The sequence below is a fragment of the Talpa occidentalis genome, unplaced genomic scaffold, assembly GCF_014898055.3.
Source record: "Talpa occidentalis isolate TD23 unplaced genomic scaffold, MPIMG_talOcc4v2.1 talOcc4.6, whole genome shotgun sequence".
Taxonomy (NCBI): domain Eukaryota; kingdom Metazoa; phylum Chordata; class Mammalia; order Eulipotyphla; family Talpidae; genus Talpa; species Talpa occidentalis.
Genome location: NW_023604972.1, coordinates 83,827,934 through 83,855,706, shown reverse-complemented (window position 1 = coordinate 83,855,706; position 27,773 = coordinate 83,827,934). Strand labels below are relative to the sequence as shown.

The 27,773-nt window shown below is 36.5% G+C and overlaps 1 protein-coding gene across 1 annotated transcript in view; it reads right to left on the bottom strand.

Annotated features, from left to right (window-relative positions):
• CWC27 (CWC27 spliceosome associated cyclophilin) overlaps nt 1–27,773 on the bottom strand; it is a 155,771-nt gene that overhangs the window by 105,780 nt on the left and 22,218 nt on the right. The gene's annotated exons all lie outside the window — the stretch shown is intronic.

Below are 27,773 nucleotides of genomic sequence, written 5' to 3'. Positions count from 1 at the left end.
TTTTGGTGATTCAATATGAATTTCATCAATAATTGTTCTATTTCTTTGAAGAATGACATAGAAATTTTGATTGGAATAGCATTGAATCTGTATATTGCTTTTGGTAGGATGGCCATTTTCATAATGTTTATTCTTCCAATCCATGAGCAGGGGATGTCTTTCCATTTCTTTGTGTCTTCTTCTATTTCTTTTAACAGTGTTTTATAGTTTTCTTTGTATAGGTCCTTTACCTCTTTTGTTAGATTTATTCCCAAGTATTTGTTTTTGTTTCCATAATAAAAGGGATGGCTTTTTGATTTCTTCTTCAGATTTATTGTTTGTGTATAGGAAGGCTACTGACTTTTACGTGTTGATTTTGTATCCTGCCACTTTACTGAACTGATTGATGAGTTGAATTAGTTTTTCTGTGGAGTTTTTGGGGTTCTCTATGTATATTATCATATCATCTGCAAATAGTGATAGTTTGACTTCTTCTTTTCCTGTTTGGATTCCTTGTATGTCTTTCTCATGTCTTATTGCTCTGGTTAGGACTTCCAGTATTATATTGAAAAGCAGTGGTGAGAGTGGACATCCTTGTCTTGTTCCAGATATTAATGGAATTGCTTTCAGCTTTTCACCATTGAGAATGATACTGGCTGTTGGCTTGTCATAGATGGCCTTTATGATGTTGAGGTATGTTCCTTGTATCCCAAGAATTTCAAGGGCTTTTATCATGAATGGGTGTTGCACTTTGTCGAAAGCTTTCTCAGCATCTATTGATATTATCATATGGTTTTTATATTTCTTTTTGTTGATGTGTTGGATAATGTTGATTGATTTTCGGATGTTAAACCATCCTTGTGTCCCTGGAATGAATCCTACTTGGTCGTGGTGAATTATCTTATGGATACAGTGTTGGATTCTAAGAGTTAAAATTTTATTGAAGATTTTTGCATCACTGTTCATTAGGGAGATTGGCCTGTAGTTTTCTTTTTTTGTGTTGTCCTTGTTCAGTTTTGGTATTAGTGTAATGTTGGCTTCATAGAATGTATTTGGTATTGTCCCTTCCTTCTCAATTTTTTAGAAGAGTTTGTGAAGGACAGGCACTAATTCGTCTCTGAATCTTTGGTAGAATTCATTTGTAAATCCATCAGGTCCTGGGATTTTGTTTTTGGGGAGGTTTTTGATTACCATTTCAATTTCGCTGCTTGTAATTGGTTGGTTTAGGTGTTCTATTTCTTCTTTATCTAGCTTTGGGTGATTGTAGAGTTGTAGGAATTTGTCCATCTCCTCTAGATTGTTGAACTTGTTTCCATATAACTGTTCACAGTACTTACTGATTATTCTTTTGATTTCTGCTGTGTCCATTGTGATTTCTCCTCTTTCATTTATGATCCTGTTTATTCGTGCTTTCTCCCTTTTTTCCTTTGTGAGCCTGGCTAGGGGTTTGTCTATTTTACTGATTTTTTTTCGAAGAACTAGCTCTTGGTTTCATTGATCTTTTGGATTGTTTTTTTAGTTTCAATTTCATTTATTTCTGCTTTGGTTTTTATTATTTCTTTTCTTCTACTGGTTTGGGGTTTTTTTTTGTTGTTCTTTTTCTAGATCTTTGAGCTTCGAGATTAGATTGTTTCTTTGAGTTCTTTCTTGTTTCTTGATGTGTGCCTCTATTGCTATATATTTTCCTCTTATTACTGCTTTTGCTGCATCCCATACATTTAGGAAATTGGTGTCCTCATTGTCATTCAATTCAAAGAATTTTTTAATTTCTTCTTTGATCTCCTCATTAGTCCAGTGGTCTTCCAGTAGTGTGGTTTTCTATCTCCATGAGGTAGGAGAGTTCCTTGCCTTCTTTTTATAATTTATTTCTAGTTTGATGCCTTCATGGTCAGAAAAGATGGTTGGTATGATTTCAATCTTGGTGTATCTGTTGATGTTTGTCTTGTGCCCCAGTATGTGATCGATCCTGGAGAATGATCCGTGTGCACTTGAGAAAAATGTGTACTCCGTTTTTTTTGGGTTTAGTGTTCCATAGATGTCTGTTAAGCCCAAGTGCTCTAGGTCCTTATTTAGAGTTTTAGTGTCTTTATTTTTTGTCTCGTTGATCTATCCATTGTTGATAGTGGTGTGTTGAAGTCTCCCACTATGTATGTGTTTTCTCTGATGTCTGTTTTCAGAGATGACAACAGTTGTCTGATATATTTTGGTGCTCCTTCGTTTGGTGAATATATGTGAATGAGTGTTATTTCTTCTTGAAGTATTGTCCCCTTGATCATAATGTAGTGACCACTGGGGTCTCTTTTTATCTTTTTGAGTTTGAAATCTGTTTTATCTGATAAAAGTATATCTATTCCTACTTTCTTTTTTGGTCCATTTGCTTGTAGGATTGTTTTCCATCCTTTAACTTTGAGTCTATTTTTATCTTTTGTAGCTAAATGTGTTTCCTGGAGACAGCAAAAGGTTGGGTTTTGTTTCTTTTTTTTTTTTTTTTTTTTAATTTACTTGTTTATTTATTTATTTATTTTTTTTTAAATATTAAATTTTATTTTTATATTCCCCCATACAATTGCAAACGCCCCATTCTGACCCCAATCCTTCCCCTCCCGCCCCCACCCCCCAAAAAGTGTCTCTGGTTCATAGTTTTTTTGTTGATTTTGATTTTCACTTTCTTATATTCATTTTCCTGGTCCCTTATTTAAGTTTTCTAGATTCCTGCTATGAGTGAGACCATCCGGTATTTTTCTTTTTCTTTTTGGCTTATTTCGCTGAGCATGATCCCTTCCAGCGCCATCCATGTTGCTGCAAATTGCATGTGTTTATCTTTTTTGAATGCTGAGTAATATTCCATGGTATATATGTACCACATCTTCTTGATCCAGTCATCTATTTTTGGGCATTTGGGTTGTTTCCAAAGCTTAGCTATTGTAAACAGTGCTGCTATAAACATAGGAGTGCAGGTGCTCTTTGGAATTGATGTTTCTGTGTCCTTTGGGTAAATACCTAGGAGTGGAATTGCTGGATCATATGGAAGCTCTATGTTTAGTAGGTCCAGAAATCTCCACACAGCTCTCCATAGTGGTTGGACCAGTTTGCACTCCCACCAACAGTGCACAAGAGTTCCTTTTTCTCCACATCCTCGCCAACATTTGTTGTTGCTAGTTTTTTTAATATGTGCCATTCTCACTGGTGTGAGATGGTATCTCATGGTAGTTTTGATTTGCATTTCCCTGATTACAAGTGATGTTGAACATTTTTTCATATGTCTGTTGGCCATTTTCATTTCCTCTTCAGAGAAGTTTCTTTTTAGCTCTTCTGCCCATTTTTTGACTGGATTATTTTCTTTGTTGTTGCTGAGTCTCATCAGCTCTTTGCAGATTTTTGTGATCAGTCCTTTATCATTAGTGTTGGGTGCAAAAATGTTCTCCCAGTTGGTGGGGTTTCTCTTTGTTTTTGTTATTGTCTCTTTTGCTGTGCAGAAGCTCTTTAATTTGATGTAGTCCCAGCTGTTTATCTTTCTCTTCACTATCACTGCTTTGGGTGATGTGTCTGTAAAGATGTCTTTGATGTGCAAATCCCGTAGTGTTTCGCCTATATTTCCTTCTATGTATTTTATGGTTTCAGGTCTTATGTCTAGTTCTTTAATCCATTTTGAGTTGATTTTTGTGTATGGTGTGAGGTAGTGGTCAAGCTTCATTCTTTTGCATGTAGCGACCCAGTTTTCCCAGCACCATTTATTGAACAAACTTTCTTTGCTCCAATGCATAGTCTTTGCTCCTTTGTCAAAGATTAGTTGACCATAAATCTGTGGGTTATTTCTGGATTTTCTATTCGATTCCATTGGTCTGTATGTCTGTTCTTGTTCCAATACCATGCAGTTTTGATGATTATGGCTTTGTAGTATAGTTTGAAGTCTGGGAGTGTGATGCCTCCATTTCCTTCTTTTTTTTCAGGAGAGCTTTGGCTATTCGGGGTTTTTGGTGATTCCATATGAATTTCATCAATAATTGTTCTATTTCTTTGAAGAATGCCATTGAGATTTTGATTGGAATAGCATTGAATCTGTATATTGCTTTTGGTAGGATGGCCATTTTAATAATGTTTATTCTTCCAATCCATGAGCAGGGGATGTCTTTCCATTTCTTTGTGTCTTCTTCTATTTCTTTTAACAGTGTTTTATAGTTTTCTTTGTATAGGTCCTTTACCTCTTTTGTTAGATTTATTCCCAAATATTTGATTTTTTTTGTTTCGATAATAAAAGGGGTGGTTTTTTTGATTTCTTCTTCTTCAGATTTATTGTTTGTGTATAGGAAGGCTACTGACTTTTGCGTGTTGATTTTGTATCCTGCCACTTTACTGAATTGATTGATGAGTTGAATTAGTTTTTCTGTGGAGATTTTGGGGTTCTCTATGTATATTATCATATCATCCGCAAATAGTGATAGTTTGACTTCTTCTTTTCCTATTTGGATTCCTTGGATGTCTTTCTCTTGTCTTATTGCTCTGCCTAGGACTTCCAGTATTATATTGAAAAGCAGTGGTGAGAGTGGACATCCTTGTCTTGTTCCAGATCTTAATGGAATTGCTTTCAGCTTTTCACCATTGAGAATGATACTGGCTGTTGGCTTGTCATAGATGGCCTTTATGATGTTGAGGTATGTTCCTTGTATCCCCAGAATTTCAAGGGCTTTTATCATGAATGGTGTTGCACTTTGTCGAAAGCTTTCTCAGCATCTATTGATATTATCATATGGTTTTTATATTTCTTTTTGTTGATGTGTTGGATAACGTTGATTGATTTTCGGATGTTAAACCATCCTTGTGCCCCTGGAATGAATCCAACTTGGTCGTGGTGAATTATCTTATGGATACATTGTTGGATTCTGATAGCTAAAATTTTATTGAGGATTTTTGCATCAGTGTTCATTAGGGAGATTGGCCTATAGTTTTCCTTTTTTGTGTTGTCCTTATTCGGTTTTGGTATTAGTGTAATATTGGCTTCATAGAACGTGTTTGGTATTGTCCCTTCCTTCTCAATTTTTTGGAAGAGTTTGTGAAGGATAGGCACTAATTCGTCTCTGAATGTTTGGTAGAATTCATTTGTAAATCCATCAGGTCCTGGGCTTTTGTTTTTGGGGAGGTTTTTGATTACCATTTCAATTTCACTAATTGTAATTGGTCTGTTTAGGTGTTCTATTTCTTCTTTATCTAGCTTTGGGTGATTGTAGAGTTGTAGGAATTGTCCATCTCCTCTAGATTGTTGAACTTGTTTCCATATAACTGTTCATAGTAGTTACTGATTATTCTTTTGATTTCTGCTGTGTCCGTTGTGATTTCTCCTCTTTCATTTATGATTCTGTGTATTTGTGCTTTCTCCCTTTTTCCTTTGTGAGCCTGGCTAGGGGTTTGTCTATTTTATTTATTTTTTCAAAGAACCAGCTCTTGGTTTCATTGATCTTTTGGATTGTTTTTTTAGTTTCAATTTCATTTATTTCTGCTTTGGTTTTTATTATTTCTTTTTCTTCTACTGGTTCTGGGGTTTTTTTGTTGTTCTTTTTCTAGATCTTTGAGCTTCGAGATTAGGTTGTTTCTTTGAGTTCTTTCTTGTTTTTTGATGTGAGCTTCTATTGCTATATATTTTCCTCTATTACTGCTTTTGCTGCATCCCATACATTTAGGATATTGGTGTCCTCCTTGTCATTCAATTCAAAGAATTTTTTAATTTCTTCTTTGATCTCCTCGTTAGTCCAGTGGTCTTCCAGTAGTGTGGCTTTTAATCTCCATGAGGTAGGATAGTTCCTTGCCTTCTTTTTATGATTTATTTCTAGTTTGATGCCTTCGTGGTCAGAAAAGATGGTTGGTATGATTTCAATCTTGGTGTATCTGTTGATTTTGTCTTGTGCCCCAGTATGTGATCGATCCTGGAGAATGATCCGTGTGCGCTTGAGAAAAATGTGTACTCCGTTTTTTTTGGGTTTAGTGTTCTATAGATGTCTGTTAAGCCCAAATGCTCTAGGTCCTTATTTAGAGCTTTAGTTTCTTTACTTATTTTTTGTCTTGTTGATCTATCCATTGTTGATAGTGGTGTGTTGAAGTCTCCCACTACATATGTGTTTTCTCTGATGTCTGTTTTCAGAGAGGACAACAGTTGTCTGATATATTTTGGTGCTCTTTCGTTTGGTGAGTATATGTTAATGAGTGTTATTTCTTCTTGAAGTATTGTCCCCTTAATCATAATGTAGTGACCATTGGGGTCTCTTTTTATTTTTTTGAGTTTGAAGTCTGTTTTATCTGATATAAGTATAGCTGTTCCTGCTTTCTTTTTTGGCCCATTTGCTTGTAGGATTGTTTTCCATCCTTTGACTTTGAGCCTATTTTTATCTTTTGTAGCTAAATGTGTTTCCTGGAGACAGCAAAAGGTTGGGTTTTGTTTCTTAATCCAGGCTGCAACTCTGTGTCTTTTTATTGAAGAGTTTAGTCCATTTACATTTAGAGTTAATATTGATATGTTAGCATCTGTATTTGCCATTATGTTTGTCTTTCCTTTGATTTTATTTATTTATTCTTTTAATAACTTTTTTTTTTCGGTCTTCTTTCGTTGTTATTCGTCCCTCTGAGGTTCTGGCTTTAGGATTCCTTGTAGTATTTTTTGGAGTGGGGTTTAGTCGCAATGAAATTCCGGAGTTTCTCTTTGTCTGGGAAGGTCCAATATTCTTTCTTCATGGAGGAAAGAGAGCTTTGCGGGATAGAGTATTCTTGGTTGGCATCTGTTTTCTTGGAGTCTGTTGACTATGTCCCTCCACTCTCTCCTTGCCCGTAGTGTTTCTTCAGAGAAGTCTGATGTCAGCCTGATTGGTTTTTCCTTTGAATGTTATCTGTTTCTTCCCTCTTGTCAGCTTCATTATTTTTCCTTGTCCTGGATTCTTGGGAGCTTTACTATTATGTGTCTTGCTGTGTTTTTCCTTTCGTCGTGGAAGTTTGGTGTTCTTCTTGCTTCTTGTATATCAATTTTCAGCTCCTTCTTCTCATTTGGGAAGTTCTCTTCAATTATATCCATGAATATTTTCTCTGTTCCTACATCTCTCTCCTCTCCTTCTGGAATTCCTATAACTCTATATTTCCTTTCCTCATGGAGTCAGACAGTTCCCGAAGTCTTTCTTCATTCTTTTTCCTTCGTACTTCTCTTTCCTTTTCTGTTTTGGTTCTTTTATTTCTGTGTCTTCAAGATTACTTATTCGTTCTTCCATTTCATCTATTCTGCTTTCATTGCTTTTCCCAGAGTTCTTTAGTTCCTCCATTAATTCTTTGATCTCCTGCATTTCTCTTACTTCCCTCTTTAGGGACTCAATTTCCTTCTTCTGATCTATCACTTTTTTAATCATGGCAATTTTAAATTCTCTTTCTGGAAGGCTCAGAAGTTCTTCCAAGTTGCTGTCGTTGCAATCTGGGGAGTGGTTTTCTTTTTGTGGTGTGCTTCTTTCCTGAGGAGTTTTTAGGTTGCGTGTGGTTCTTCTACTCCCTACTGTCTGTTTTCTAATTTGTCGTATGCGTTGGGACACTGTGTTGCTCGGACTGACTGACATCTTGGGTGAACTTCTCCGCTCCCCTCTGGCTCTTCCAGGAGCCATCTCTGTCTTCTGGGGGAGCTTTCTGCTGGTTTTAGGCAGTTTTACTGAAGACATGTCCCTGTTCTCAAATGGCGAAGCAGGATGCAGTCCCTGCGCCTCCGGTTTCAGGCACACTCTTCTGCGCACCCGGTCTGCCCCGGACGTGGGTGCCTGCTCCCTCTGTGGGCTCAGACTGCTGGTCGGAAGGGGCCTGGCGTGGAATAACTTCCCGGCTGGCCACTGGGTCCTCCAGAAACCTTCTGCCCTTTTCAAGCAGACTTAAGAAATGTCCTGTTTTATAGGGTGTTAGTGACTTTTTTTTTCTGGTCGCTAGGTGGCGCCAGAGATCTCTCCTATTGTCCTTGGGGGGCTGTTTTTCGCCTCCCCCCACCCCGTGGGACAGAGAACAGAGCGGGAATGGTAGGGTACACCTCAACAGCTTTGGGGTGCTGTGTCTGCCTTGTGCCCCACCGTCGTGGAGAAACCACGCCCCGAATTTTCGTGCCCCGGGTCTCAGTTCAAAGCCCTCAGGTCCAGGACGCGGGCTGTAGCCCAGTTCAGTGGCGCGGGAATGGCGCCTTTTGCACCCGGCTCCCGTGCCTGGGCGCCTGGTTCCTGCTTACTCAGGGAGGGACCTTCACCTCAGTGAGGACCTCCGTGCGTCTCCCCGCAAGCCTAGGTCGTCTCCCCGCCAGCCTAGGTCACAGGCGCGGGGACCTGGGCAGCCGCGATCCCGGTCTGCACTTGCTTTTCAAGCGCGCCAGGCGCGCCGCGTTTCCCGTGCAGGCTTACCGGCAGCCCGGGCTGTGTGCGCGTCTCCCGGGGTCTTTGTTCTTCTCTAATGGCGCCCGGAGCCGTTCGCTCACCGCCGCGGCGGATCCTGCAGGGTTCGCCTCAGCTCCCGTTCACGGGGTGTGGTGGCTGCAATAGTTCCTTTCCGCTCACAGTCCCGCTTGCTGCGTCGTTTGTTCTTGTCGGTTGTTTTGGTTTGTTGTTTCCTCCTCTCTGCTGGTCGGAGAGTGCCGCCTCTGTGGGCGGGGGAGGGGAGCAGGGTTCTGCGCTTCCCTCCCTTCTAGTCCTCTTTTATGGCCACTTTCTTCTTCGGGCAGTTCGCTGGCGTCACCCGTTTATCTTCCGTGTCCCAGTTCTCACTGGGACCTGCCGCTTTTCCTCCCTATTCACTTTTTTTAATGGGAGATCTTACTCGCAGCGTCTCCTCGCCGCCATGTTGCTCCGCCCCCAGGTGGGTTTTGTTTCTTAATCCAGCCTGCGACTCTGTGTCTTTTTATTGAAGAGTTTAGTCCATTTACATTTAGAGTTAATATTGATATGTTAGCATCTGTATTTGCCATTGTGTTTGTCGTTCCTTTGATTTTATTTATTTATTCTTTTAATAATTTTTTTTTTGGCCTTCTTTCATTGTTATTCGTCCCTCTGAGGTTCTGGCTTTAGGATTCCTTGTAGTATTTTTTGGAGTGGGGGTTTAGTCATAATGAAATTCCAGAGTTTCTGTTTGTCTGGGAAGGTCCTTATTCTTTCTTCATAGAGGAAGGAGAGCTTTGCGGGATAGAGTATTCTTGGTTGGCATCTGTTTTCTTGGAGTCTGTTGACTATGTCCCTCCACTCTCTCCTTGCCCGTAGTGTTTCTTCGGAGAAGTCTGATGTCAGCCTGATTGGCTTTCCTTTGAATGTTATCTGTTTCTTTCCTCTTGTCAGCTTCATTATTTTTTCCTTGTCATGGATTCTTGGGAGCTTTGCTATTATGTGTCTGCTGTATTTTTCCTTTTGTCGCGGAAGTTTGGTGTTCTTCTTGCTTTTTGTATATCAATTTTCAGCTCCTTCTTCACGTTTGGGAAGTTCTCTTCAATATCTCCTTGAATATTTTCTCTGTTCCCACATCTCTCTCCTCTCCTTCTGGGATTCCTATAACTCTGATATTTCCTTTCCTCATGGAGTCAGATAGTTCCCGAAGTCTTTCTTCGGTCTTTTTCCTTTGTACTTCTCTTTCCTTTTCTGTTTTGGTTCTTTTTATTTCTGTGTCTTCAAGAGTACTTATTCGTTCTTCCATTTTATCTATTCTACTTTCATTGCTTTTCCCAGAGTTCTTTAGTGCCTCCATTAATTCTTTGATCTCCTGCATTTCTTTTACTTCCCTCTTTAGGGACTCAATTTCATTCTTCTGATCATTGATTATTTTTCCTTTATCATTGTTTTCCTTTACAACTTCTGTCAGTTTTTTAATCATGGCAATTTTAAATTCTCTTTCTGGAAGCTCAGAAGTTCTTCCAAGTTACTGTTGTTGCAATCTGGGGGGTGGTTTTCTTTTTGTGGTGTGCTTTTTTCCTGAGGAGTTGCTAGGTTGCGTGTGGTTCGTCTACTCCCTACTTTCTGTTTTCTAATTTGCTGTATGCAATGGGATACTGTGTTGCTGGGACTGGCCGGCATCTTGGGTGAACTTCTCCGCTCCCCTCTGGCTCCTCCGGGAGCCATCTGTCAGTTTCAAGCAGTCTTTACTGAAGAAAGGTCCCTGTTCTAAAATGCCGATGCAGGGACACACTCTCCTGCGTGCCTGGTCTGCCCTGGTGGTGGGTTTCCGCTCCCCCTCTGGGCTGGGACTGCAGGCCAGAAGGGGCCTGGCTTGGGCGAACTTCCCAGCTCACTCTGGCTGCTCAGGTAGCTTTCCGCTGGTTTCAGGCAGTGTTTACTGAAGAAATTTCCCTGTTCTAAAGTGGCGATGCAGGACGCACTCCCTGCGTGTCAGGTCTGCCCCAGCCATGGGTGCCCACTCCCCCTCTGGGCTCAGACTGCTGGTCAGAAGGGGCCTGGCATGGGCTATCTTCCCAGCTCACCACTGGCTCCTCTGGGAGCCTTCTGCTGGTTTCAAGCAGTCTTTACTGAGGAAAGGTCCCTGTTCTATGGGGTGTTGGTGATTTTTTTTCTGGTCACTAGGTGGCACCAGAGATCTCTCTTAGTGTCCTGGGGAGCTGTTTTTTTCACCCCGTGGGTCGGGGAACAGAGTGGGAGTGGTGGGGAAAACCTCAACGGCTTTGGGGTGCTGTGTCTGCCTTGTGCCCCACCGTCGTGAGGAACCCATGCCCCGAATTTCGTGCCCCGGGTCTCAGTTCCAAAACCCTCAGGTCCAGGATGCAGGCTATAGCCCAGTTCAGTGTCCGCAGAAATGGCGCCTTTTGCACCCCGCTCCAGTGCCCGGGCGCCTGGTTTCTGATTACTCAGCAAGGGACATTCACCTCAGTGAGTGCCCCCGCGCGTCTTCCCGCAAGCCTAGGTCGCAGGCGTGGGGACCTGGGCAGCCGTGATCCGCGTTTGCTTTTCAAGCGCTCCACTTTTCCGCACAAGCTTACCAGCTGGCCCGGGGCTGTGTGGAGGTCTCTGGGAGTCTTTGTTTTTCTCTAATGGTGCCTGGAGCCGTTCACTCACCTCCACAGTGAATCCTGCAGATTTCTCCGCAGCTCCAGTTCACGGGGTGTGGTGGCTGAAATAGTTCCTTTCCACTCTCAGTCCCGTTTGATGCGTAGTTTGTTCTTGTTGGTTGTTTTAGTTTTTTTCCTCCTTTCTGTTGGTCGGAGAGTGCCGACTTTGTGGGTGGGGGAGGGTAGCAGGGTTCTGCGCTTTCCTCCCTTCTAGTCCTCTTTTATGGCAACTTTCTTCTTCGGGCAGTTTGCTGGAGTCGTCCGTTTATCTTCCGTGTCCCAGTTCTCACTGGGACCTGCCGCTTTTCCTCCCTATTACCTTTTTTTTTTTTTAATGGGAGATCTTACTCGCAGCGTTTCCTCGCTGCCATGTTGGTGTTAGCTTTTTTAATGTGGGCCATTCTTACTGGTGTGAGGTGATAGCTCATTGTGGTTTTGATTTTCATTTCTCTGATTATAAGGGATGTTGAGCTGAAATCCAAGAAATTTGGATCAAGCAATTGAGGAAGCAGGCCATCAGGAAGGGTAAGCTGCAATTCTCCCCAGAGCACAAGCTGAAGCTACTATCCACAGATAGTGGATAATTTGCTCTAAAGGCACTAATTATGAACCCTAATCACATCTACAGAGTATCTTTACAGTAACACCTATATTAGTGTTTGATTAAACAAAAAGAGTCTATAGCCTAGCCAAGGTAATACATAAAATTAGCTATCATAACAACGCATAAAACTTGGTGGGATGTAGAGAAAGCTGTGCTTACAGGGAAATTCAGGGTTTTAAATGTTTACAGCAAAAAAAAAAAAAGTTCAAAATCAACTATACAAGCTTTCAGCATAAGTAGCTATAACAAACAGGAAAAAGAAAGAAGTTGGTGGACTACTTGATTTCAAAACTTACTATTACAGATAAATATATCTCAAGGAATTCTGATGGCATATAACACATAAAATATGCCAATTTGTAAATTTCCCAGCTCCCATTTCTCTCTGCTTACTGTGCTCCAGATATAACTTCCATAGAAGTTGAGAACTGAATGTACCCTTGAAGGTAGAAGGTAGTTCAATACCTTTATTTTCAAGAGAAAAACAACAACAACAACAACAACAAACACCAAAGGTTACATAGCCTAAGAAAAATTGTGTAAGCTAGAAACCTGGTTTCCAAAATCCCTTCCCAGAGATCAAGCTGCCTTATATGTCACTAAGTCTGCAATACCTAGGATACTGTGCAGTGGTAACCACTAGGAAAACAAACCACCATAACCTAGTGGCTCATTTTCTTTAACTTCACAAATTTATCCACAGGCTAATCTACAAAGCACCTCTATGTTCCCCCTCTGGGGGAGCTGCTGAGGAAGTATTAACAAGTACCCTCTCTTGGCTAAAAGATTAGAAAAGGTATCTATCCAGTGTAGTTCATCAGCACTCAATGATTGGTGAGTGAAGTCCTAGCTTGATTACAGCTACACTCACATTCAATGATTGACCCCTGTCACAATCTGCACAACTATCTCAGCAGCACTGCTCATTGATCACACACCATCTTGTCAAAATGCAGAAAACCAGGTAATGCTGCTCCATAAAAACACTCCATTCAAAAGTGAGTCATACATGGGGGAAAAAAAAAAAAAACCCTTCAAAACCATATCTTAAAACTCTTAAATTGTTTCTGAAAACTCTTGGCATACCAAAGTTCTAGCATTGTAAATATTCAACAGAATCACAATCTTAAGGGTAGACAGGAAAATTTCATTACCAATACTTCATTTTAAAGAGTGACATGTTATGTTTGCTGTGCTTCATAAGATTTGAAGGGTTTTAAGTGCAATATTAAAAAGGCATAGAAGGAAAAAGTTAAAGCAACGTGTTTCCTAGGCAATAAGTGTCACTGAATTTTCAGCAAGGACATTTATTTTTCTAAAATAAAACAGTTACATATACTGGCTAAAGTTAGAATTTTATCTTTTGAATTTGCTTCCTTAATTGAACATGTCCATAATCACATTTGTAGACATATGCTATTTTTGTTTTATGAGGTCGTCATAAAATTTTTATTATAAACAGAATGTTCTCAAAAATACTTTCATTTTCTATAAACACTCAAAATGAAACAAATGAAATAAAAATAGTAATTAACAATTTAAGCAAAATGCAATAAATTAGCAAACCTGTCATCTTAGAAGAGACCATTCCTTTTACCAGCAAACTTATCCCTACAATCTACTTAATCCAGTTTAGGTTCCACTGTTGGCAGTATAAACCTGCCTCAAGACACAGCTTCAGGAAAACTAACCTCATCTGACTTAACATTTACTTGGAATTTCCTATGTATTTAGAGTATTTAGTCTGTCTATGCCCATTGGTATTTTTTAATGTATTAATTTCTTATGAAATTTAATGTGCTAGTATGATTTAGGCAAGAATTGCATCTCATGCAGAGTATACCTCTGTACCCAAGAGAGTGATGTAGGATGTAGGAGAAGCAGGATACTTATGAGGGAGAGCAGCAACTAATTTTCTTTCTAGGTGGGTATAACATGTCTCCCCAAATTGCATCTATGGACTGGGTTCATCTCTTCTACTGTATTGGTATTACACTGCTTAAAAACATACATCTCTTAAATACTACCTTTAATGTGTTTATACTTACTTTAAACTCTATAATTACAGACCATAAATGTTATCATTTTTTAAATCATGTTTTAAAAGTAGTCTCACATATATTTCATAAGACTTTACTACAACCCTATTGAGGTCGGTAGGGGCATTATTAATCACATTTTAAAGATAAAGAGACAGGTTCAGAAATGCTGGGATCAGAATCTACATCTTCATAGATCACAGTTGTTATTAAATTTGAGTAACTTTCATTATATTAATAAAATTTTTAGCATAGTGCTAGAAATAAAATATGTTTTTACCTTGACACTATGAAGATTCATTCCTCTTCCCAAACCACCTTAGCTACCACAGTGATTTGATACTCACTTTAAAATTATAAAACGTAAAATAAACACAACCACTGAATATAATAATCTCATCAAATCCTTCTACTCATATCACTCCTCTCTAAAAATATAGAAACCCAATATTTACACACATGAATCTTTCAAATTGATTTACTCTACTTGAAAAAAAGTTGTTCTATGTTTATCTGTACATATGAATTCACATATATATCAAGCAAAATCACATATATCCACACTTTACTATCCTAGAAGGAACTTAATGGTTTGGTTCCAATCTATCTTTTCAACTTTATTCCTAACTATATCCTTTCCTCTAGTCACAACAGATTGTTCTTCAAATACACTGTACTTTTCCCAGTTTCCTCTGCTGGAAATTCCCTTCCCCACCCATTTCCTGGTATTCAAACCCTACCCATTCTTCAAGGTCTAGAATTAATGCAGTCTACTTTGCATACATGCAGACTTCCTGATCCCTAAGTAAAAATTAATCTCTCCCTCCACCATGAAGATACTGTTTTCTCTAAAGCTCTGTTTCATATAGAGTTTATTGTATACAGATGGGTATCAGCTGAGAGTTTTTTGTGGGCAGGAGTAATCTCTTTCTTTATATCTACCATAGGCATATTGCAAATGTTTGAAAAAATGTATGCTGAATGTAAATTACCTATCAAATAGAACTAGACTAAGACCATGAAAGCAGTTCCTGGTCAGTCTCTTCAACCTTTAGTCTTATCTCCCTCCAGTTTGTATAGCCTATTAATGCTACAGTGGTTCCTCTAAGGCAAAAACCTAATCATATCATTTTCCTATTTAAAATTTGTATATTATTCTCTACCATCTAAGGGACAAAGTCCAGGTTCTAAATAGGTCACACATGGCCAATCTTGATCTGGCCCCAGTCTACTTCTTAACACTTTCTGCCATAATTCCTGCAGATTTGCATCCATGTGTACACAGGTTCCCACAGCTAACAGGTTATCCACTCTCACCTATCCTGCTGCAAGTACTATCTACATGCTTGGTCTACAATTTATTATCTTATTCTTTGTATTTCATCTCAAGACAGCTAAAATATAGCAGTTATATCTGTGTTTAAATACTAAGTTAAACCTTGTTTTGCTTTATTTTCCTTTTTTTTCTTATTTGCTACTTTATTTTTTATTGCAGTAACACTGGCTTACAAAATATGACAGAGGGAAGACTGGAAACTCTGGTTTCATCGTTTTTCCCCTATTCTATGTGCAACATCACTTTGCTCTTATGCTGAGGTGTGCAGCATTTGATATAAAATACTAAGAGCCAGCATTAGAATCTAAGCCTCAGGTTTCTTGTAGGTAGAAGTAATTAAGTTCCAGATTGAAAAACAAATAAGCTTTAATCTTTATTTTCTTCTAACTCCTTATTCACTATGTATACAAAATAATTAAGTAACAGAACATAGAAATTTTTAAACCCTTTTTTGCTTATAATAATGGTTTATATCAGTAAGGATGCAGACATAACATTTTCATATACTGTTTGCCTCATATATCTTTGGTGATTAATCTCTTTAAATCTTGTGTCCATTTCTTAAATTTGGTTCATTTGTTTTCTTATTGTTGAGCTTTTATAGTTCTCTACCTAGTCTGGAATCAAGTCCTTTGTTAAACATGTGATTTGCAAATATTGTTTCCTAATCTGTAGTTTATCTTTTCATCATCTTAAGAGCATTTTCTGCAAAACCAAAGATTTTAATTTTGATGAAGACCAACTTATCAGTGGACTCTGTATTTCTGGACTCTATTCTATTCCATTAATCTATCTCTTTATCCTTTCATCAATCTATTTTCCTCAATCTATTTTTCCTTTTTTAGGATTTAATAGGTATGTAATATTATAGATTTGCTAAACAACCTATATTTAAGTAGCCCAAATACAGCTTTTGTGATGCTCAAGATATCACAGCTTATATAGTTCAAGATAGTATCCCTCTTACAATGATTTGCCTCTGTTCCAAGAATCAGAAATGGAAACGTAACAACAGAAAAAATTAACATAAGTAGAATTTGAGAACATGAAGCATTTCAAAATTGTTGTGTTATACAATAATATATTAAGGCTAGGCAATTGTCCTTTTTAGAAATTGGAAGTTTTTCCACCTTCAAAAACCCAGTTGAAGAGAAGTCCTTCTATTTTCATATCAGATTTACAGAGTTTTAGGATGGATATTTATTTGCACTTTGTTTAAACCAGGCTTAGGTGCCAGGTCTTCATCTATGCTAAATAGCAATTACAGTGTTTTAAAAAAAGACCGATTAAAAAAAAACCTCAAAGATACATACAGGATGAAATTACAAACATTCTTAAAATGTTACTTTACAAACTTTTTAAAATAACAAATTAATTTTCTCATGCACCTATGTCTTTTATACTTTTTTATTGAAATTAATAGTATTTTGTCAGTGTTTTATGAAAAGTATTTTGAGGTAGTAGGAGTTTTTATACATCACAAAAGGCTCTCTACAGCCTTAAACCCCATAAACATTCTCCCATATTATGGCCATAGCACCAAAGAACCAAAGCAGTGATGCTGCAGTTCAACCATCCTTAGGTTGTAATGTCCCTCTAGAGGCTAGGTCCTAGTGCTCAATTTTTGTTGCACAAGTTTGTGCTTTATGCCTATAACAGGTGTCATGTCCCTTTCCATTACTGAAAATTGTTGCTATTTACTGGTGCAGCTTAGAAACACAGGTAGTCTGGCTAGGAGAAGGGACCCTCTTGTTTTGTGGAGTGACCATTATCTTCTGCAAACCTCTAGCAGATATTAACATTGAAAAATATAATCTAGATCCAAACTTGCCTTTTTAAAAACCTATTTACCTTTATTCACTATGCTCAACCATATAGGAAGAGGTTAAATAGCATGTATATTTTCATCAGTAAATAATTGGCTACAAAAACTATAAGCAAAGACCTTTAAATATCTAAAAAGTGTAAACACATTTTTTTCCAAAATTCCTTTCACACTACATATAAATCATAGGTTAAAACAGTAAAAGGAACAAAACATGTATAATTTCACTAGAATAATGATAAATTCTACCTGAAAATATAATGAGGATAAAGTCAAAGAATTAAGATTGTTGAATGACTTTGCAATGTTATCCCGGCTTTCAATATCTAGGTTAGTCTGCTGCAGCATCAAAATTAGACACCCTTACCTTCTATCAGACTAAATGTACTTTCACAGGCTTACTACATATTATTTTTGTATGTTTTAAGCTAGTACATACAAACTGTGCCTAAAACTGAGTCTTACCAAATAGCAGCAGGATATGAAATACAAGGACTCTAACATTCAGTCTTTGTGTGAGGCCTATACACTATCTTTCTGAATTCTTTGAAGCCAAGCCAAAGGTTTTCTCTTTAATTTGCTTAAGCCAAGCCTGCTTTAAGATGTTTCAAGTTACTGTCAATATTTCAAACAAGTACGCATATCTGGAAATTTTCTATTAATTTGTAATGATTAATAAAACTAAAAAAATACTTATCTAAAAGGAAGAAGAAATTGGCAGGAAGTCATTATATAACTTTCGAAGCTAAGAAAACATTTTTTTTTATAGAATAAGGAAAATCAAATATACAGCAAAGAACAAATCTAACTTCCTATCTATTGAGTAATATATATATATGTGTATATATATACATATATATTATTCCTTTGATGTAATGAATTTTTAGAACAAATTGAAAATACAAAATAAAAAGAAATGGGTCAGTTTTAGTATCTACTTTTAATTGTAAGAAAGTACTTTATGTCAGGAACAGAAACCTACCTGTTATCATATAATAAATTTGAAACTGTTTAACCAAGATAATTCTCTAAAGAAGTAGTTAAATCAACACCATAAATGTTAAAATGGAGAGCAGACTAAGTTGACATCGTAAAATTAGCAAATTAGCAATACCAGAAAAATGTATTAAGGATCTTTTTAAAATAAAAAATTTGAGAAGAAAAATAAATATAAAATTACATAAAAATATCTAGGAGGATAATCACACAAGTCAACGTTGTAATGGAAATCTATTTAAAGTATTAAAGTTTAATACTCACATAGGTGCTACTTAAATAGCAAACACATTTCAATCAACATAAATTACACGTATATTAAATAAACTGATATACATGGTCTAAGAGTATCTAGTAAACACTAGGAGGGAGGAGAGATCAAATATTACTAATGTCAAAATTAGCAAAAAGATGTGAAAGAACTGCAATGAATTCTTTGAGATTTCTCTTCAAAGTAGGGAACTATTGCTTATTTAAGCTGCACCCACTTTTCATATGGGGAACAAACAGGATGAAATTCACTTATTTATAAGATTAATGTTAATGAAACACTATGATGGTGCTTCTTAAAAAGTTGTAAACTTGCAAAAAAAAAACCCTGATTTTGGCTAGGGGAAGGGACCCTCTCACTTTTCCTCCCTAGATAAAGTAACTGCTGCCTTCTGCAAATTTTTGAGCCTAGCATTGAAAAAGACTAGATCAAAACTTGCTTTTTTACCTCATTTACTTTTATTCAACTATGCTCCCAACATACAGGAAAAAGTTTAAATTTTGATAATTAATTAATTGGTTATAAAAATTGTGAAAACATATTATGATAGACTTATTCAATGAGATTTTGTTTTTTAAAGGGTGTGGATCCCAACATATGACATTTTATAAAAGTCAATGAAATTTTAAAAATTTGTCCCCAGTTCATTTGGGTATGTACCCCTGTTAGGGATGGAGAGTATTTTAAACATTATGGTCCGAAAAGATCTCTCTAATAAGATGATATCTGAGCAAGGAATTGAATGAAAGGAAGGAATGGGGTGACTAAGAATATCACAGAGAAGAAAGTTTCAAGATGGGGTAAATCAAAGTGCAAAGGATTGAAAGAATAAGCTTCTTGTTACGGAACACAGACCAATGCCTGGTGTGAAGCGAACAAGTGTGTGAGAGAGTGAAAGAGTTTGAAGACCAGGAAGGTGCTTCTTTTGCTACAAGAACTCAAATCCAGATGCTGATAGGTAGATTTGGTGGTGGGAAAATGAGGCAGTTTTCTTACTAATTACATTTTTTGTAATGAAGAAGGTGATCAGCCAAAAGTGAAAAGCAGGGTGGAGATGTTGGGGGTTATTAACTGATATGATTCTTTTCTAGGAACAGCAAGAAAATCAACTAAGAAACTAGAAAAAATGAAGCAGTTTTTCATTCCTCCTACCCAGATTCCCACCTTAGAGAACTTACCCTATCTACAGCTCTGGAAGAAATAACATTACATTATCAATCAAGTTTAGGTTCTGCGAAACGTAACAGAAACCCCAAATGATACAGTTTAAACAACTTGAAGGTTATATTAACTCCCATAGAAAAAGTTCAGAAAAAGGCAATCCAAGTTGTAATAGTAGTTCCATAAAGTCTTCAAGAACCTGAGCTCCTTCAGCCTCTCCATTCTGTCATCCATATCGCCAGCCCATGTGCGAGGCTGGAAGCCAAAGGAAGAGATTAAGGAGAACTAGGAGTTCCTTTCTTTCCTTAAAAATAAATAAATAAAAAAAAAAAGAGACTGCCTGGAAGTCTGACACACCTGTCTCAGCTCATTAGGCAGAATTTGGTCACAAGATAGTACTTACCTACAAAGGAGGCTGTCAATGTCTTTTAGATAAGCAGTCATGAATTCAGCTAAAGTGGGGTTGTGATAACTAAGTAAGGATATGTGCAGGAGGAACTAGCCATCTCTATCACACCTATAAGCCTCACAGCTTTCTAACTCCCCCCTCTACTATTATTATCCTCCATGATAACATAACTGAATGGATACTTAACCCAAACCCAATCAATACAATTCTCTCCCCCAAGAATTTGACAAAGAAATCAAGTCAATTTACTTTTGCAGAGCTAAACTAAAAGAGGGGGTAGACCACAGTGCTATAGAGAAAACACGACTGTGTAGAAGATAGTGGAACAAAGGATAGAAAAAGGCAGTCTGAGGTTACAGAGGAAGAGAAACTAAAAGTTTCCAATCACTTCCTTTCCTGTGAGACCTGTATGCCATTCTTTTATATAGATTCGCTGTAACTCCCCTATATTTTTTATATAGAAATTCCTTTACTTGAGTAAAGGAATGGGTTTCTATTTCCTATAACTAAAGAATTCTTAAAATCTCTATTAACAAAGTTATGATTTAATGTTACGTGAATATAAAGTGTTTCTGCACTTTGAACATTGTGAACGTTGTGGAAGATATTTATTGTGCTCTTCACCCCCCCTTGTATAAGACTAAAAAGATAGAATTTCCTTTAGCATTCTTGCTTTTTTATTTATTTATTTTTAAAGATTTATTTATTTATTTATACAAGCACCAGGTACAGTCAGAAGCGCAGGAGGGTGAGAGAATTCACCAGAGCCAGAGTGGGAAACAGAACAGGCAGACTGACGAATTACACTGCTGAGGGGAGCAGCGGGCATGGCAGGAGAGGTCTGTCATGCCATGTGGGACCCTTGCTGTGGCCCAGGATCAAACTGGCGCTGCAGAGGCTGCGGGCAGCTTTGCAGCCCTGCGCTCAACCACTGCGCCACCAGGGGAGGCCCAGCATTCTTGCTTTTTAAAAGTCTGACATAATTAGGAACTGATATCCTTCCTTTCAAAATTCAAAAAAGGTGTTTATGTGATCTTTATTATATTTCTTTTTGTCCTGTCAGCCAGAAAGATAATATTTAAATTTACTGCACCTCACAGGTATCGACAGCAATTCCTGGTAGGAGCACAGATTGTAGTAGGCTGTGTTATTTTTCTCACCATCACTGTTCCTCCTCGTGCAAGGTTCTTATTTTATCATATGAGCAACAGCCTTGTCCATATCACTCGCTCTGGCCAATGAAATGATGAAATGACATATGCACTTCTCAGCTGACACTTTACAAGCTAGCATATGATTCTATTATCACTCTTTTCTCTACTATGCCTCTTGGAAAAAGGTGCTTTCTTCACCCTGGGCCCTTAAATGAAGATGATACAAAGCAGATTCACAAGTTCCACCCGGATATGGCCAAAGCAATAAAACATGTTAGTTGCTTTACATCACCGTATTGTTTGTTATCACAACATAATCTTACCTAAATTGACTAATAAAGGAAGCAACTGAATAAGAAGCAATTCAGGGTGTATGTTTATGTGTAGAAGCAATGAAGTATATCAAAAATACCTAACTAATAGGTATACAATCAGAAATTGTTCTAACAGGACAATAATGTCTGAGTGGAGCACTAGAATTATCCTGTATTCCTATCTTAAAGCTTATCACCCGCCATCTCGTAGTCATCTAAGCCATTATCCTAAGAGTTATCTGAAATATAGCCTTTTCTTTCAGCTCTCCTACAATGAATCTGTTACCTTCTACTCTCTCTCAAATCCATTCCCAAAGATACTATCTTGCCTGGTTAGGTCCTTAATACCGTCCCCATGAACTAATGTAGTATCTACAAATTTGTCTTTCTGCTTTAGTTTCCTTCCTCAAATCTATCCCCTATACATACAGAGCAACATTTCTAAAATGATGTTACATCTTGCTAGAAACTTTCCATGGGAGAGTCATACAATAGCTGGACACAGAAGTCATACAATAGCTGGACCCTAGCCAATTTCTCTCTAGACTCAGCAGAGGTATCAGATCATCACAAGTTTAACTACTGGCTTTGCCACTTTCTAGTTACAAGTCACTTAACCCTCTTTAAGTCAAGACTTTTCATTTATAAAAGGAGAATACTAATTTAAATTGTATGTTGTAGCTTTGCTGTGGGAGTTATGTTAGAGAAATGAAGTACCTGGTCACACTGTAAAAAGACAATAAATACTGGTGGATTAACAGAATAAGTCTTTTTTTTGGCTAGAGCACCTATAAACACTTAGTTGCTCATGCAACTGTATCTTTTTACTAGATACAAAACTTGAGAAGAGAATAAGACTTGCTAGTCTTAGAGCACTGGGACATAGCACAGTGCCTGATAGGAAGGAGAAATTCAACAACAATAATAAAAATGTTATCTGAAAGGTAGTAAAATCCCTGAACAATTAGAGGAAGAAAGGTATAGAAAATAAGGCTAGAGACCAAAAAAATCACTGACTATAATTTTCCTGCAGGCCCTTGTGTAACTTTGTATTAAAAGAACTTTGCATCTTAGGTGGCCATTTCCTTTATTTTACTCCAACTATACTTGCCAACTTTAATTACAGGTGACTCACTAGGAAGACTAGGAAAGTAGGAAAGCAGTGAATATGTCGAAACTTCCACATGACAATATTTGTTCCAGGTTAGAGAACACGTCATCAAATGCTGAATAATTTAAGAAATGTTTTCCTGAACATAATTTCAAAACTATATTTCAAATGAGCAATCCCAGTCCTTATAAACAACTGATAGTGCTAGATCAAAAGAATGTAATTCTCAAGGGTAATAAAATCAGAATATTCTAAAAAGATGCAAATGCCTTGTTTCCACTTTGACAGGAGAATCTCCCTCACATGTATATTTCACTGCTTCCTGTCTGCCATACAATATCTAATTGTAAAAACAGTAGGGTTGTCACATTCCTAAAGTATACAAATGAAGTTAAAGGAGTTGTAGTTTGAAGTGATTCCTTGAATATGGATTAAGGTTCTCAATGAACTGACTGTTCTTTTCTTTTTTTAATGGTATTATATTTCAAATACACCAAGAAACAGTTTTTTCTCAGAATATTTAAAAATACTTGCTATAAAGATTCAACCCCACTCCCCAAAAAAGAAAGCATGCCAGAAATGCCAAATGATGGTATGGTTTATAATTGCTACTATCTCCCCAATTTTTTTTATTATATAATTTATTTATTTAGATGTATTTTATACCATTGTTCATTTTTTTTTTACAATGTTTGCTTTCTTTTCTCAGATGTAGTCCCCATAAAATTTCCGCCACCAGTTCATCGGTGCACCATCACTGTAGTCACTTATACTCCTTCCTTCCTCCCTTGTTTTGACTCCTCTCTTCCCCTCCCCCACAGAATGTCTCTGATTTACAGTTGTCTGTTTATTTTTGTTTTGTTTTGTTATTTTTTTATTGTTATTATTTTTTTCCCTGATACCTTATTTTGGTTCCCCTATGTTCCTCCCAAATTTTAAACTAACATGTATCAGCAATAAAATAAACTGGCTGGCTGGTCTAGACTGGGAGAACTGCAATATTAAAGTATTAGACAATGCTACAATGTTTTTTCTGTTAAACAGCAGCTCCAAAAAATGGTAATGAAATTGCTGAATTTTGACTGTTTTTGATCTACAAAAGGGAAACTTTAAATTCAACTCCTTCTTAACCTACTTTTTGATCTTTTCCTGAAATACAAATTATCTACTGAACACCTATAAAACTTTGTATGCATTTCATAGAGTACTTGACATACTGAATTGTAATTAATTATTTCTAATTGTTACTCTTATACTACATTGTGAATGTCTACAAACAAAAATCATTTCTCATTTATTTTCCTGGTCTGGAAAACCCAGCACTACATAGCACATACCAGTTCTTGAACAGTGACAGGCAATAAAATAACATATATTTGAGAAAACTGAATAGGAAAAAATATAAAAAATAAAAATCAAATTCTAGTAAATGTAATCTTCATTAAAATCAGGATTGCTCTAAAGCTTAATCTCTGCGGCTAAACCCAAATATTTCCTGAAAATACAATTTTTGGACCACTATCACGCCACATCCAAAAAAATAATTGTAAATTTTCTTTATCAAAGGCCAATTATGCAATGAATTTTCTTTCCTTTACTGATCACTTCAGTACAACATCTTGAGGCAAAAAGATGAAAGGAAGCAGAAATGCTCTAAATGGTCCATTTTACTCCTTGCTTATACAAGTTCTGATGAGAAACACATCTTAGAGCTGATTATTCTAATAGTTGAAACAGGTGGTCAAAATGTCTGCATTTCAATCTTTGTTATTTTACTATCTTCTAAGGTTTGTACTATCATTTTAAAACATGCACCATCTTTTAAATTTTTGAAACTTAAATATTGTATTTTCAAGTTTATATACTAAAGACAACTCTGTACTTCCTAAAACTGATCACATCCAGACTCAGAAATTCCCTCAGAGTGAAAGCTTAAAAGTGTTTTTGAGATGGCTAAAAATACAGGGGGGGTATTAATAAAAGTTCCATAAGAAATCCTAGTAACATTCAAATCCAACAAAGGAAGACTTGAGAAATAAAAAAAGCAACAGGTCATATGGGTGTATGGCCATGGTCTCTAGAGGTATGCCCAAGAGGTATTTATGACTGTATCATGCCCTGCTTCATAATTCAAGTTCAGTCTAACTCATTATATCTTCAACTTCAGCTTCATTATTCATACCTAAATTCCTGATGCAATCATTATGGTAAGAAAGTACATATTCAGTCAATCGAACACCGCTCCTGAGTAAAACACAGATTCTACTTAACTTTACCCAATAAGAGAGAGGTTTTATATAAAAGCAATAGTGACACAGTCAAACAAATATGACAGACAAGTAGAACAAAGCTGATCAACCCAGAAGCTTTTCGAACACAAAACTAATGCTATTCTAGTTAACCTTAGGTGATTACAATCAAATCTTTGATTATTATGACTTAACCTTAGGTGATTACAATCAAATCATTGATTATTATGACTTGAGGGTATGTGTCAATATTTCTTTGATTTATATTTTAATTTAAAATAATTTCAAAGAGTAGTCACAATAAAATTACAGATTAATTCCATAATAATTGTAAACATATTTTTCATAATAATTGTAACCATCACAACAAGTCATTCATTTTTGACTGTCTGGTCCTTTTGCTCTATCTGATTTTACTATTTAGCTAAAAACAAGTAGAGCCCACATTTCAATTTGGTTTACAGGATTAATTACATTTCAATTTGGTTTACAGGATTAATTTGCAGCAACTGAGCTCCACCTACAGGTTAAAAAAGATGACTCTTTTCAATAAGCTTTAAAATAAAACTTTCCAAAAGATAAGTTCAACTACCCCCCAACTTCAGTGGAGTTACAAGGGAAAATCTAAATGCTGTATATGTTTAAATAAATGGAAAATAGTGAGGGAGAGGAAAAAAATGTCATGGCTTTGTTTGTATTTCAGTCTTGAATGCTGGGCGAGGTTTATAATGCTTGAAGAGAGAAAACTGAAGATGAAGGAAAGAGGATGGAATAATTTTGAATGGGTAGAGATTTCTCTCTTCCAAAAGCAGAGGAAAAGGAGATAAAAAAAATCACCTGAAAGGATCAAAGGGAAAAGAAGAAAGAATAAGGATCGAAGGAATCACTTTATTTCATAGAACAGGAAGACAAGTGATCTGGAAAAAGGGAGCATGAGAAGCAAGCACTGTAGGAAGTGGGTAATAGAGAATCAAAAAGGCACAGCTGAAGCTAGATTCATACATAACTGTGGTTCTGCTCAATATCTCATAGGCAAAGTATGGCTTAGAGAAAATGGACTAAAGAAAGTGAGTGAGTCTAATAATATTTAGAAAAAAGGAGGAACCATAGGACTAGAAATCCTAAAGAAATTAGAGTATGTATAATGAGAGAAAAGACAAGACAGAAGGGAGGAAAAACTTTGGGTTTTTCCTCTTGAATCCATAAGCACTTTACAACAGAACCAAAGACATTGATGAGAATTCATTATTAGGGGAAAGATTCTACTCTACGTAAATTTATTGAAAATTTTATCATTTAATATCATTCCCAAAGGTTAATATTAAGTACTCAACAAACCTGCTTAGGTATAACATCCAAGTGATAAACAGATTTACCAGATTCCAGACGTTTCTTTACCAACAAAAGCAATATTACAAATTTTCAGTATAAGTATGATTTGAAAGCTTTTTGCCCAAAGGGGTAGTAGGCTAGTCTCTTGTTCCTGATCCTACTGCTCAAATCAGAAAATGACCTAAAGACAATAGAATATTGCAAGCACATCCAGATAAAAAGTCTGCACATATCAAAGGCACTGATTTTTAAATAATGCTTTCACAATGACATCCTATCCGACTAGTTGCTATACCCATTATAATTCAAGTTAGACTGAGCAGTGATTTTCCTTTCAAAAACAATTATCCTTTTTATCACATTACAGTTTCTTAAATCTCCTAGAGGTTTTTCTGACTTTTTAACTTAAACATAAAATTAACTTGAGACTTAATACCAAAGTTGGTAAAATTGACCAAAAGCACAAATCAATGATTTTGGGCATATTTTTGGACTCAAAATAAATGATCATGACAAAAGCATGGAAAATTGTAAACAAGGGAGAAAAACCGTATTTTCCCTTTGGAATTCTGAACTTTGTCCTCTATCCTGATCGCCTTATTTTTCTTTATCTTTGTAGGTAGGAGAGAGAGGATGAAGGAGAGAGAGTAAGATAAAGTGGGGTGGGGTGGGGGAAGAATTGCTATAAATAGATGTTAGATGTTTTGCCAAATAACCTTTACTTAATTCTTACAGAACATTCAGCTTTGCAAAATTGTAAGTTATATTAATGGCAAGCTATGTAAGTATTTGGAATTGTATCAAGGCTAACAAATCAAACTAGAGGACTTTAAAACCACTTAAAATAATAACTATTTGGTTCATGTATTAAAAATTCAAAATGTATTTTTTTGTCACATTAGAAGCCTGATCAGTAAAGAAATTCATAGTTATTAAAAATCAGAAATCACAAGTCTTGAGTGAGGGAAAAAAAGTATCTTGATTATATTCAAGATTTGACTGAGAGTTTATGGGCAGTCGTCAGCTCTCTGTATGTATAAGCTGTATATGATCACTAAAATCTTAAGTTAACAGTGGCCCTAAATTAATCTACTACATTAAATTACTCAAAGGTGATTACTTGAGCATCAAGTGAACCTTCTGGGGAAAAAAGATATTTAAGGTAACTTCTAAGTACCATTTTTGAAACAAAAGGTTATACCATTAGTGGAAAATTTTGGTAATTACATTTCTGATTATGTAAAGGAAAAAAACAGGAAAGTAAGCAATGACAACATGGAAACACTTTTGTATTTTCCTTATATGAGTTTAGAAACACCACAGAAAAGAACGTTTTTTAGATGAGTTATATATATCTAACCCCCAAACACAGGCCATCCAAAGAAAACATATATTATCTTTTAAAGCAGTACCATTCAAAATGTAAAACATAAACCTTAAAGCAGTAATAACGGAATCACAAAGGAGAGTTTTTAAATTATGTTTAAGTAATTATTTCAGGAAAGTAAAACATTAAGTCATAAAACTGAAAAAATCTTTATCATCAGACATTTGCAGAACTTTATTTTATGATACCAATGGGATTATTAGGGGTGTATAATATTTGTAAATCAAGCTTGAAAAGATATTTGTTTTCAGACTCACGATCTTTCTTAACAAGTTCTGACCAAATTTATTCACCAATTTGAGACATCTCTTTTTGCTCTCTATAAATACTGATTTCATTGGTATTAAATATAATCTTCCCTATCTTGCTACTAAATTGCTTAGAGAATATATAAAAAGTTACAGAAGTTTTAAAAGGAGAAATCAGAGACAAATGAAGTAGAATTTGATTCATATTTTAAACTGGTGTACTTCTTTTTAGGCCTCTATCAGCACAACAGGTACATATCTCAAACGTCATGAAAATAGTATTTTAAAAACTATACTGACTTAAAAAATATAAATTTTAAATG